Source organism: Eptesicus fuscus, chromosome 2 (genome assembly GCF_027574615.1).
Source record: "Eptesicus fuscus isolate TK198812 chromosome 2, DD_ASM_mEF_20220401, whole genome shotgun sequence".
NCBI lineage: Eukaryota > Metazoa > Chordata > Mammalia > Chiroptera > Vespertilionidae > Eptesicus > Eptesicus fuscus.
The window spans coordinates 83671383-83684944 of NC_072474.1; the positions used below are offsets into that span (position 1 = coordinate 83671383).

A 13562-nucleotide genomic window follows, 5' to 3' on the forward strand; every position below is an offset into this window, starting at 1 on the left:
GAGTCAGACAATTACACAACTACAGTTCACTGTAATAGCAGGAAAACACAACGCAGCTGGACAGAGAACGGGAAGGAGGGCGTGACCACGAACCCTTGGATGGCAGGGTCTTTATATATATTGACTTCAGAGAGGCAGGGAGAGGGAGAGAGAGAGAAACATCAATGATGAGAGAGACCATTGATCGGCTGCCTCCTGCACACCCCATACTGGGGATTGAGCTCGCAACCCAGCCATGTGCCCTGCCCAGGAATCGAACCTTGACCTCCTGGTTCATAGGTCAATGCTCAACCACTGAGCCCTGACAGCCAGGCCTTGGATGGCAGGGTCTTATTGCATATCCTTAACCTTTAGCAAAGTGCCTGGCACATAACAAGTTCCATACATACTAATGGAGAGAGGGAGAGATGAGAGAAGGAAGGAGGGAGAGAGGGATGGAGAGAGGGGAAAAGAATAAAAAAGGCCCCACCCCATCTCCTCCCCTCTATGTTGTCAAACCCATTCATTACCCTAAAGGTGCTATTTTCAGGCTCCTGGAAGAGGCATTTTGGAGCAGGGAGTTGGTGATTAAGTCACACCTAGCACGTGATACAGTACCTGATCATCACCATGGGAAGGAGACAGGCCATAATGTGCCCTGCTCTGGGCACTATCATCCCACAGCACATGCTAAGAGCACTCCTGGGGGGTCCTGGAGAGACTTACAGAGGCTGCAGTGGCTGATACCACTAGCACAGCACCCACTTTATTCCTGAGTTTTGCATTATTAGACCAGCAGGCTCTTTTGCTCCTGCAAACGGCTTTAACTAGAATTTCGGTCCCTTCACAACCTTGTTTGCCATCCAGTTCCCTGTTCCTCTGCCAGCGTCATCTGTGCAGCTCATCTTGGGTTACGTCTGGCAGATGGAAAGAGGAATCTCATTTCAATGCCTCTGCTGTCTGCATCCCAGAGCCCTCCCTGGGCAGCCTCTATTTCACCGGGGAGGGAAGAGAAGAGGGGGGACGATCAGCCTCCCCAATAGATCAGAGTGTAAAGTATTTCTCAAATTTTCATCTTCAACGGTTGGTATCATTTAACTCCCCTGGCGGGAGAGGGGGGGGGGGTGGCGGGGGGGGGAGTGTGTATGGGGGGGAGACTATGCTTTGTTGCTTCGGCTAGCAATATAATCTCTGGCTATCCCAATGCCAAAATATCAATTACAGGTTCATTTGGATGATAGCATAAACTCGTGTTCCGACCACTAGACAATGACATAAACTGGAGGTGGGGGGAGAAGGTGCTGGAGGAGGTTGAGTCTCATGACAGAAATGAAGCTAGGTGAAGATGAATTCTTTAGATCCTTGCAAACTAAGGAACTCAGTTCTAAACTGCTGTTTGTCTCATGAAGAGAAACCCACCAGCAACAAACCAGAAGCAGGTATTCCTGAAGCAGGTTTCTTGTTGGAGGCTTTAATGAGAGAGAAGTGAACGTTCCCATGGCACCCAGCTTGCCCTGAGTAACCATAAGGGAAGACTGAAAACATACATGACTTGTAATTAAAAATAAATGCCTCACCAAGCACAGGGAGTCAGAGAGTGTTCGATTCCATTTATATGAAACTAGAGGCCGGATGCACGAAATTCGTGCAAGAGTAGGCCTTCCTTGCCCCGGCTGCCAGCACTGTCTTCCTCTGGCACCTGGGACCCGGGCTTCCCTCGCAGCCCCGGCTTCGTCCGGAAGGTCGTCCAGAAGGACGTCCGGTCTAATTAGCATATTATGCTTTTATTATTATAGGTGGCTAGGGCAGGAGAATCCACAGAGACAAAAAGCAGACTGGTGGTCAGCAGGGTCCTTGAGGGGAAGAAGAATTGCTTAATGGGTACGGTGTTCTATTTCGGGTTGGCGAAAATGTTTTGGGATGAGATGGAGGTGGTGGTTGTGCAACATTATGAACGTACTAAATGCCAATGAATTGTTCAACTTTAAAATGGTTACTTTCACGTTATATGAGTTTTACCTGAACAAAAAAATAATTAACAAATATTTTATAATGATTTCTACCAAAAGGCCTCACTATTTCTCATTGCTCAACAATCTACCACTATTGGGAGATAAGGAGGATTTTATTCCTATTCCACAGTGATAAGAGGGATTAAACAGGTTTCTAAGTTCTATATTTGTCACCTTTTGGCCTTTCCTATGAAAAGCCTGGTATTTTCCCAGAATGTGTGCAGCTGGGAAGCAATTCAAACCAGTGACCCCCTGACTTGCGTGGCCAATCACAATCAGCAGCAGCACCACCGGTTTACCTGCAGCTGCAAAGCGCCGGCCAGATAATCAAAAGTCGATAGCGTACATCTGTTTACTAGCCTCTGAGCCCCTGGCAGGCCCTTGGGATCTAGCTGTGTTCTCAGGAGGGGTGGTGACCGCAGACAATAGAAAGAGTGGAGGTCTTTTAATCCAGTAGAAAAATATAAAGGCTTTGCTCTTCCCACACACTCTCAGGATTTAAAATAAAAAAAAAAATCGATTTCAACAAAGAGCAGAAGCATCTTTGGAAGAGAGGCAGCTTTCCCCGCCTCCTTTGGATACTAAAGAACATTTGCTCCAACACACAGATCCAAAGCCATCAGCTGTTAAGTGGAAAGAGAAGTCCAAGAACTTAGGGGGAATAAAAACATATTGAGAACAGAGATAAAAAGAAGGGAACTTGAAAAGAAACGAGACTATGTAACAACAAAAATGGCTAACAGCCACGTCTCGGCAAAGCTGGTAGGGGACTGGCCAGGTTTACCCAACACCTTCCACTCCGACCCCCACACTTTACAGTCAGGGCCAAGGACAGACAGGTCTCCCTAACCTTCTCCCCAATTTTTAGAACCATTCAATTTATCCCTCACACTACCTCTTCATAGAGCTCTGATCTTTCCAGTTTTAACCTGAGGACATTTTTTTTCCCCCAACCACTGTTCTGTCTCATCTCCCGGACTTAGGACTTGGCGGAGACTCTGACGTGCCTCTGGGACTACAGCCTTTGGTGGCTGCGCCCACTTTCCTCCTGGCCCAGGGGTGGCGCACGTCCCTGCGACTCACGGTCAAGGGTTCCGTGTGCTTTGGTGTGTCCTTCCCTTTCTCAGGCGTACACCTCAAGACTAAGTCTACAATCAGGCTCTCGTGTTGATTTCAGGCTCACAAATAGCTACACAGATTTCCTGTTAGGAAGGAATTGGTAAATAGAATGAAGAAAACAAAACATATTCAGTGCTTCCCAAATCCCCTATTTCTACTGCTGTATTCCAACGGACTCAGAGCCATATATATTTTCTTTCCCTATGTCGTGTGAGAAAAAAAACAACATGTGGTCCTGTCACAAAATGCTCACACGCCACAGACACGGCGGTATTATTTCTCTGGAAAAATTCCTAAAGCAGGGAAAAAGCATCTGCTCCCTCAGTTTGTCATGCCATGGAATGACAAGTAAAATGGGGGGGGGGGGGGAGGGGGATGGGGTATGGAAGGGCCCTCCGTTTCCCTTTTAAAGGCATGCTGAAACAGAGCCTCAGTTTTGAGCTCCGCTGGGATTAGGCTGTAGGATACGGATGGGGACTGCAATGTTGTACGTGTGCAGGGCCTGTCCCCTCCACCCTCCCACTCCCTCAGCGGCGCAGGAGCAGCAGGGTAACACTGGCCTGGCCTGGCTCTTCGGCTTCCTGACTCTGACCTTGGGCATGTCATTTAAGCGTGTGTCTCCACCTGTAAGATGGAAATAGTAATGTGCACTGTTTCCTATTTAAGGTGGCTGCTAGGCACCGAGCTGTGTCCCCCCAAAATATATACCGAAATCCTAACTCCGGGTACCTACAGGGTTGTTGCAGATGGAAGAGGTGAAGTGAGGTCATACTGAAGGAGGGTGGGCCCTTCAGCCTGTCTTTATAAGAGGGAAGATGGCCACGTGAAGACACGAACACACAGGGATGATGCCCTGTGACACGAGAGGCAGACGCTGGAGTGATGCAGCTGCAAACCAAGGCACGCCAAGGACGGATGGCCACCGCCAGACGCCAAAGGGTTCCTCCCTACGCGTCTCCGAGGCAGCATGGCCCTACCTCGCCTTTGTACTTGGAGCCTGCAGAGCGGCGAGACAATACATTTCTGTTGTTTTAAGCTCCCCCGGTCTGTGGTACTTCGTTACAGCAGCCGTGGGGCACGAATACTTAGTGAGTGTGTGTGCGCACTCGTGTGTTTTAATCGCAGAGGAAACACACTAAGAATCAAGCAGGTAGACCAAAAGAAACCAAGGTAACTTTTCTTACTTATCTAAAACTAGGAAATGACATTATTCCCTCGAGAGCCAGCACTGCCTCTCCACACTCACCTCCTGACACTCTCCTTCCCGGGTAACCCGCTCCAGAACACGGGCCTTCGGTCTGTACTTGACTTAGAACCTCTGCATCAGCTTCTTCTTCTGCCTGGACCACGCCCAGGGCTAATCCCTGACCTCCCGTCTTTCCTCAAGAAGGCCAACCCTGGCCACTCCTTTTAAAAACTGCAATTTGCACTCCTGCCCCACCCAGCACCCCTAGTCCTCTTACTCAGCTCTGCTTTTTCTTTTTTCTATGTTCTTATCAGCTTCTCATATCGTAACACTTTACTTATTTTTTAGTATGTGTGTTATTTGCTATCTGTCTCCCTCCATGCTACAACATAGCCTCTGTGAGGGAACAAGCATCCAGAACAGTACTCACGTCGTAATATGTGCTCAACAAGGGTTTTAAAAAATACATTTATTTATTTTTAATTAACCAGTGCCTGCCATAACAACGAATGCAGCTGTTGTTTTTCCTTGGATTTTGTCCTTGACTTCTATCCTTCCCCCTAACTTCCAAAAGCAGTTCGCGGGTAGCTGCAGCCCGAAGAATGGTGTGAGTTACACTCAGAGGGGCGGCAGGTGGGCAACCAGATGAAGCTCTCCAACTCACAGCACCGAGTTCTACGGTACCAACACACCACGGGGCACAGGCCGCCAACCACTCCACAGAATCTTGTAACAGCAGTAAGAATAACAAACAACGATAACTGCATTTTTATGTTACTCTGTCCCATTTGTAAAACATTCTCATATGAAATTTCCCTTTACAGATGAAAGAACTGGGGTTCTGAGAAAATAAGTGACTTGTCCAAGTTCACTCAGCTGGAAGGAGAAGAGCTGGGAATGAAACCTAGAATTAGAAGATCTTCAGTGATAAGGACCTTTTTCTTTTTTTTTTTAATTAAAATTTTGTTTTTATTGATTTCAGAGAGGAAGGGAGAGAGGAAGAGAGATAGAAACATCAATGATGAGAGAGAAGTATTGATTGGCTGCCTCTTGCACCACCCCTACCCCCCCCCCCCCCCGACAACCCAGGCATGTGCCCTTGACCGGAATCGAACCTGGGACCCTTTAGTCTGCAGGCCAACGCTCTATCCACTGAGCCAAACCAGCTAGGGCGATAAGGACCTTTTAACTTGGTATTTAGTGAAATGTGTGCTATCCATTTCTGGAGTTCCACTTACAATAAGGAAACACTCTTTAGTATTTTCTCTACAAGTTACTTCTCCTCCTTCCCCATGAGTCTAAACAAATGTCTTACCTACCGTAATAGCCACACGTCCTTTCCTTGTTGGGTAGTTCTCCACCAAAATTTTCTTCTTGTTAAAAGGAGAATTCACCTTCAGTGATAAGTGTGCCAGAAAATGAAGTACATTTCGAGAAAGCCTGGGAATCACCACTCTTGTGAACTGTTCAGAAAAAAACACACAAAAAGACACAATTCAGCAAGAGTTTTATATCTTCAGTTCTCTCTGGGAATGCCTTCAACATGAATCTCTTTTCCATTCTTTGGCAAGTCAAAAGAGTTTTTTGCTGAGACTTCCAATTAAATTTACTAACCTTAAATGTGTGTTCCTTAGCCTAAATTTCTTTTAGTGCCTTAATAACATTTATTATTAACTGTCTCCACTTTTAAAGGGACTGAAAAAAATCATACCCATGAATATTGAGCTTCCTTCTTTACAGAATTCTCACATTTATTCTTCATGGCAGTTGAGCTAAAATTCAAGGAGCTATCAGACACATATTCAGCCCAGCAGCAGTGAAGGCAGTAATCATTCGATTATTTCTTCTCCTAGAGATAGCGAAGGCACCTTTTTATTCAGATGCTAGTCACAGAGTTAACTAGGCCAATAGGCTCCCTCTGGGTAGGGTATGCATAATCCTTCCAAACATGCCAGGATGCAAACCCTGACGACGGGAGACTGTCACTGGATGGAGGTGGGAATGGCTGATTTGCAAAAGGACATTCTGCCTTTGCAAAACCCAGGAGAAGAAGACAACTTTCTGGGGCAACGATACAGGAAGAAATCACTTCTAATCTCAGGATGACAATGGTTGTCGGCCTTTGTGGGGAGATCCCTGTGTGAGTTTACAGAGGAATTCCCAGTTCTGGCTCTGAGGGACTAGCTTGTATCAGACCACCTTCCCATTGAACACAACTAGAAAAGCTGGATAAAGTTTATGTTAAAAACCTGTTTAAAATACTGGAGTGCTACACCAAGGTAGCCAAGATCTTAGGGAGAAGAGAAATAAAACTGAGGTAACACCTGGTACCACTTTTCTTCTCAGGACACCCACTGATCTTTAAGAGGCCCAGCGCAGAACTGCTGAGAAGCCAAGCAGAAAGCAGCTGTGCAGAGGCACGCGAAGTGAGCCAACCTTTTGGCAGACCAAGGGAACCCCAAAGAGAAGGGACATGTAGAGAAGTGACCTGGACCTTCTGCCTCTTTAAGCATTTGCTAATTGAGAAATGAGGTAAACGAAGTAGAAAGCAGCACCAACAGGTTTGGGAATGAAACAGAGCTTTGGACAGTTTCATGATATTGGAGGAATTAATATTGGAGTTCAGGGCCCCCCAAAAAAGGGGAAAGCCAGGTACATTTCCTTAGAACCCCTGAAGGGATGCTCCTACTACGAAAGCCTAAAATAATACCAGAACTGAGTCTTAAATCAGTTCAGTTCCTTGTCTGATTAATGTGGTCTGCCCTACCCTCACTGCCTCTCAGACGCAAAAGTAGCCTCTGGAGAAAGATACCATCATCTACAGTGTTTATGACTCTTTAAACAAAATGTCTGCATTCAATCAACAATTGCTAGGCATTCCAGGGCATGGATTCAAGAAAAAAAAGAGACAATAGAAAGACCCAGACAGGACCCAAATAAAGTCATAGGACATGGTCTTTAATCCTATATAATAAAAACCCTAATATGCAAACGGACCCAACGGCAGAACGACTGGTCACTATGACATGCCCTGGAGAGGGAGACATCAGGGTGGGGGGGCAGCCAGTGGGACCCCACAGATGGCCCTGATCAGGCCTAGGGGCCATACCCTATATATTGGGAACAGTCTTTTAGATTTAAAAGTTAAAACCTGGCAAGGCTACTCTAACACTGAAAAAAACAGGATGATGCGGCGATGACATGCATGGACTCTGGCTTGCACATTTTGTGGTCAGCCCTGGTTCTGACACTTATAACTGTGTGACAAAACTAATTAATTAACTTCTCTCTGCTTCAGTTTTTCCACCCATAAGATGGGGAAAATGGTACCACTGCCTCAGAAGGATCATGTTATGTACTACTTTTTATAATCAGGGCAAAAAAAATGTAGCTGCCCATACAACAGCAAGATGCCTTTCACCTGTATGAAAAGTATGGTCACTGGTGCATGCAGCGTCCCTGATTGCGAGAGGGATGTCAGACTGCTTGTTTAGGCCCAACATCCCCCGAGGGGTCCCAGATTGCAAGAGGACGCAGGCACGAATTTCGGGCACTGAGCCTCTAGTATAACTATAATTAATATGTTCAAAATTATAAAGATTGTAAAATATTTAAACTCACAGAACAAGCCAAAAAATTAATAGGGATACAAAAGATTTGAATAACATAATTAACAAACTCAACTGTAGTAATACATATAGAATACTGTACCCAACACTGGTACTACACATTTTTTTATTATTTTTTTTAATCCTCACCTAATATCTTTTCATTTTTATTACTATACATTTTTTTAAGGTTGCACATGAAACATTTATAGAAATTAACCACATATAGGTCATAAAGTATGCCCCCAGATATTTAAACAAATGGAAATCATAGTGTACTTTTTTGAACTTATGATTTTGAAATAATATATAGATTCATAAAAAATTACAAAAATAGTATCATTTTTTAAATTGAGGGGAAATTTACATACTGTAAAATACATACTACTCTTAAATGTACAATTTGATAAGTTTTTTGTTTTTTATATATATTTTTATTGATTTCAGAAAGGAAGGGAGAGGGGGAGAGAGAGAGAGAGAGAGAGAGAGAGAGAGAGAGAGAGAGAGAGAGAGAGAAACATCGATCAGCTGCCTCCTGCACACCCCCTACTGGGGATGTGCCCGAAACCAAGGTACATGCCCTTGACCGGAATCGAACCTGGGACCTTTCAGTCTGCAGGCTGACGCTCTATCCACTGAGCCAAACCGGTTTCGGCAATTTGATACATTTTGATAAAGAAACCCAACTGTGTAACCGCCAACCAAATAAAAATATAGAGCATTTCCATCACTCCAGAAAGTTCCCTCAGGTTCCCTTTGATAAATCCCAAAATCTCAAAGACAACCACTGTTCTCATTTCTATTTCCGTAGATTAATTTTGCCAGTTCCTGAGCTTCATACAAATGGGCTCATATACCAGTAGTATGTCTTGTGTCTGGCTTTACTCACTCAGCGCGTCTCTGAGATTCATCTACACTGTTGAGTGTATAAATACTTTACTCCTCTTTATTCCTGAGCAGTATATAGTCCATTGTATGAAAATAGCACAACTTATTACATATTCTTCTGTGGATGGAAATTTGGTTGTTTCCATTTCAGGTCTATTATAAACAAAGCTATTACAAATATTTTCATACAAGTCTACTTGTGAACATATATTTTTATTTCTCTTGGGTAAATACTTGGGTGTGGAACTGCTAGGTTACAGGATGGAAAGCATTTAACTTTATAAGAAACTGCCAAACGATTTCCCACAATCTATGTGTGCTGCCACTGGGACTTCAGTCGAGTTACACACTGCAATTAATACAAAGACCACTGTCTGAATGACCGCCATCTCTCCAGCGGCCATTGCTTTCCCTCTGTGCTCACTGGGGAGAGCGTTCTGGGCATAGAAGCCAGGGTGAGGCTGCTCCAGAACTCCAGAGACAGCCAGCTCTGATCTCTGTTCCGTAGCAGCTCTCAGAGATGCTGCTTTAAGTGGTTGTTCCGGCCCAGCTGAGAGGAAATGTGACCACAACTGACTTTTCATATTCCAGAAGTGTCAATTACACAGTCAGCCATCCTATATAATAAAACCCTAATATGCAGATCGACCCAAGAGTAGAATGACTGGTCGCTATGAACTGACCACCAGGGGGCAGATGCTCAACGTAGGAGCTGCCCCCTGGTGGTCAGTGCGCTCCCACAGGGGGAGCACTGCTCAGCCAGAAGCCCTGAGCCGGGCGCATGGCTGGCGAGTGCAGTGGAGGTGGTGGGAACCTCCATGGCAGCACTAAGGAGCAGCGAGCCGAGTGGTACGGAGCAGCAAGCAGGTGGGTGGTAAGGGGCGAGGGGTCCCGGACTGTGAGAAGGCACAGGCCAGGCTGAGGGACCCCACCCCCACCCCCAGTGCACCAATTTCGTGCACCGGGCCTCTAGTTCCTTAATAAACACCTTTAAAGGAAGGAAGGAAAGAAGGAAGGAAGGAAGGAAGGAAGGAAGGAAGGAAGGAAGGAAGGAAGGAAGGAAGGAAGGAAGGAAGGAAGGAAGGAAGGAGTTACAAGCATTGATTTTAGGGTTATAAATAAATTTAGCCAGCAGGCACACTGGCAAGTATAGAATCTAGGAACAATGAGAATTGACTGTCCCAGGTCTGCCAACTGGTTTTACTCTTTCAAATTTCTCCCCATTTAGACAAAAGAGGCCTGGTGAAGCCCCGGGTAAGTTTCATGACTCCCAGCAAGGTTTTGGCTCAACTAAACTAGCTTCATGGAAGCTCAATTACTGCTGGGGTAGCAATTTACAACTTGTCCCAAGTTGACCACTTCACCCCATCTCTGTTCTTCATTTCTTTTCTCAGATGCTCAGGGGGAACTTTACAGAACACTGGAAATGTTAAGGTTGTCTGTAAATCAAGCATGACTATCTGGGCACTTATTTCAGACACAAGAACACAATCATCAATAATAGGGCCCCCTACGCTTGGTCCTACACTCTGGAGACGGACAGGAAGCAGAAGGAGAGGGAAGAAACGTGACCCTTCCGTGGGCCCAGAGTATGCACGTCCAGGTAAAGAACTTAAAAAGTGGACTCTTCCGATTTGCCACGGCCACATATGGGGTATTTCCCAGCCCCTGCTGCCTGTGGGCCCACCCCCTAAAACCAGGTGCTAGGAATCAGTTTCCTGGATTTCAAGCTGTCGGTCCAGCAGTCAGGAAGACCGGGTGTCAGGACCATGTCTCCGGGATTCACTTACTTCTGCAAGTCATGATGCCTGTGACCTGCCACTTGAGAACAGGCTGTAACAGAAACTACAGCTGCCTCACTCAGAAGGTTTCTGTCCGGAGTGGTCGCTGTGCTGCGGGGCTGGCCAGCTGGCGTTGGGTTTCCATCTAGGTGACTTCGGCTTTGCAGACCGACACAACAGGGTCACCTTGAGTTCTATACTGTCAGCCCGTTTCCAACAGCAACTGGTAGGAGGAGCCGTGACACCGGTTTTGGTGGCTCTCCGTGAACAGCAGGACCCGAGGAGTCCTCCCTCCCTCCTCTAAGGCGCCCAACCTGACAGCAGGGTGCAGAAATGATCTGGACGTTGGGCCAGGAGACCCATATTCCAGTCATGGCTGGATATGAAATTATACTGTGAAGTTGGAAGAAAAAAAAGACATAAATTACCTCCTTCCCATTTTCCTCTACTTTCATGCACTAGTGAGAAGAGTAGGAAAAATCTGCTCCTTCATCCCCGCCTCCCCAGCCTCTTACCCAACAGTTCTGGGACCATATAAGTGCAAAAAGATCCACTTAATACTGTGTGACTGCATCAAAAAGGAGGGAAGTGTAAGCCATTAGTATGTAGAAACATCTTCACAGATGTCTTATACATGGGAGTCAGGCTCAATTGTTGAAATCCACCCCTACTGACCCCACCCTACCCCCGGATCTTATAATTTCTACTATTCCTACACACACACACACACACACACACACACACACACACCACTTCTTAGCCAAACTACAAGTTTTGGTTTTAGGTAAAGTTGCTGCTATTAATTTCATTTCTTTTCTTCCTTTCACTGTTAAACTTCAGAGGCAAATGGTCTATACGTCTTCTCTCCATCATCTCAGTAGTGTTCTCTGCTTAACCCCCAAATCACTCCTGACCTCACCATTCTACTCAAATTGCACTTCTGAGAGTCACCAATGATCTCTAAATCCCAAAGAAAAGTCTTTGCTCAGTTCCCATTTGTCTTGACACTCACCACCCTCCCACCTACAGTCCCCTAATATGTGATGCTAACTAGGCACAACTACCTGCAATTTAGTTGCCTTGATAACTGTCTTCCTGGTTGCCTTTAACCCTCTATGCTAAAGGCATAATCTTTAAAGCAAGGATAATATCTATTCCTTAACAGCTGTAATGACACAGTTTTTCTAAGACTGATACCTGCATTTTACTTTTTCATTCTCACTCTCCATGCCTGGTTAGTGTTCTTTTTTTTATTTGTTTCATTCTTTGACTCTCTTTAATCCAAGCATGTCAAACTCAAAGGCTAACATGGGCCAAATAAACAAGTTTAAGTTTATGTGGGCCGAAAAAAAAACCCAAAAGCTTCAATTTTCATAGAAACATAGGTTTATTTTGATAGAGACATGCTGAATACAAAGGGCTGAAATAAGTGAGTAATCGTTAACATAAAATAATAGAACATTTTAATAAAAATTAATATCTTTTCTTGAACATTAACTTACCAGACTGAATAACTGCACAAATTAATAAGCGTAATACAAATAAACCTATTTTTCTTGTTCTCCGAAAGCAAACTATTTCCTGTTGCGCATACCAAACAAGTCAGTCCAAGACTAATAACATGGCAATCGGCTGCTAAAATATTCGCTGCTAATATTAGTGGAGAGAAATGGTGCGCCTGCGCGTAAGGCGTGTAAGGGAAATGAATGCAACATGGTTATAGTAATCACTCACCAGCGAACATTATAGTTTGTTATTAATAATCATGTATAACAGGATGTTGTAAAAATTAAGTTTTGAAATTTTTATTAAAAGGTTTCTTACATACCGTTATATTGGCTGGGCCGCAAAAATATTCGTTGTGGGGCCACACGTGGCCTGCGGGCCGCAAGTTTGACATGCCTGCTTTAATCTGTTCTGCCACCAACCCAACCCAGATTCTCATCTACTCATGTCCGACCTGCTGCAATAATATCCCATTTATTCAGTTAGTCTGTCTCTGCTATGTCCTAAATATTTCTGCCAGACTAATTCAGCAAATTCTGCTTGCATTAAGTTACTCCCATGCTACAAAACATGCAATGACTCCCCATTATTCACAGAATAAATTCTAACTGATTCTGGCAATCAAGGCCCTCCTCCCCCAATCCCACTCAACCCACCTGAGCTTTTTCTATTCCCTAACATCTACCATCCCCAACGCAAATTCTCTACTCTGGAAAAATCAATGTCTTTGTACCCCATCACTATCCAGGATGAGTCTCAACTCCAAGCCTTCCTTATTTTTAACTAGTGGCCCGGTGCACGAAATTCATGCACATTAAAAGGGATTAATTAGAGGAAATATTTTAATATTGCTATTTGCCCTTTCTCTATAATAGAAGTGTCAGAGATGAAAGGAAATTAGTAAAATGTATGTGAAAATCTTCCTCCTGTCAGAGTCTGGGGCGCACCACGGGACCCAGAGTCAAGTCCCTGCCCACCCACGTGCACCTCAAAATCGTGCAAGACCCAGACCCAGCCGCCCCTCCCCTCCATCCCCCTGCCCATTGGGCTAGATCCAGACCTGGCCAGTCCCACCCTTGTCAAGCCTCACCGGGCAGGGGGCGAGGCCTGAGGTCCCCTGTCAAGCCCCACGGGGGTGGGGGGGCACAGCCTCAGGTCCCTGCTGATTGCTTGTTAAGGCTCGTTACAGGAACTCGGCCTCCGCTGTGGGTGCAACCATCATGTGTTATAGAAACCCCTGCCTCCGCTATGGGCGCCGCCATCTTTGTGGTGGAGTGATGGTCAATTTGCATACTCCCTCTTTATTATATAGGATGAGTAGCATAGACTAAAACTTGGTTGTCCCTGATGTTGCCCTTAACATCCCCACTACCAATGCGATTCATGTTCCCAACAGAGCAGCAGCACGTGCATGATCCCCACAAAGAGTGTGCTCTCTTCCCAGCTAAGTGGATTCTACCAGGAACATATATATATATATATA

General features: G+C 45.3%; 1 pseudogene; it reads right to left on the minus strand.

The window, feature by feature from the left end:
• LOC103285050 (40S ribosomal protein S15-like) overlaps positions 1–6058 on the minus strand; it is a 42800-nt pseudogene extending 36742 nt beyond the window's left edge.
• Between the last annotated feature and the right edge of the window lie 7504 nt (positions 6059–13562).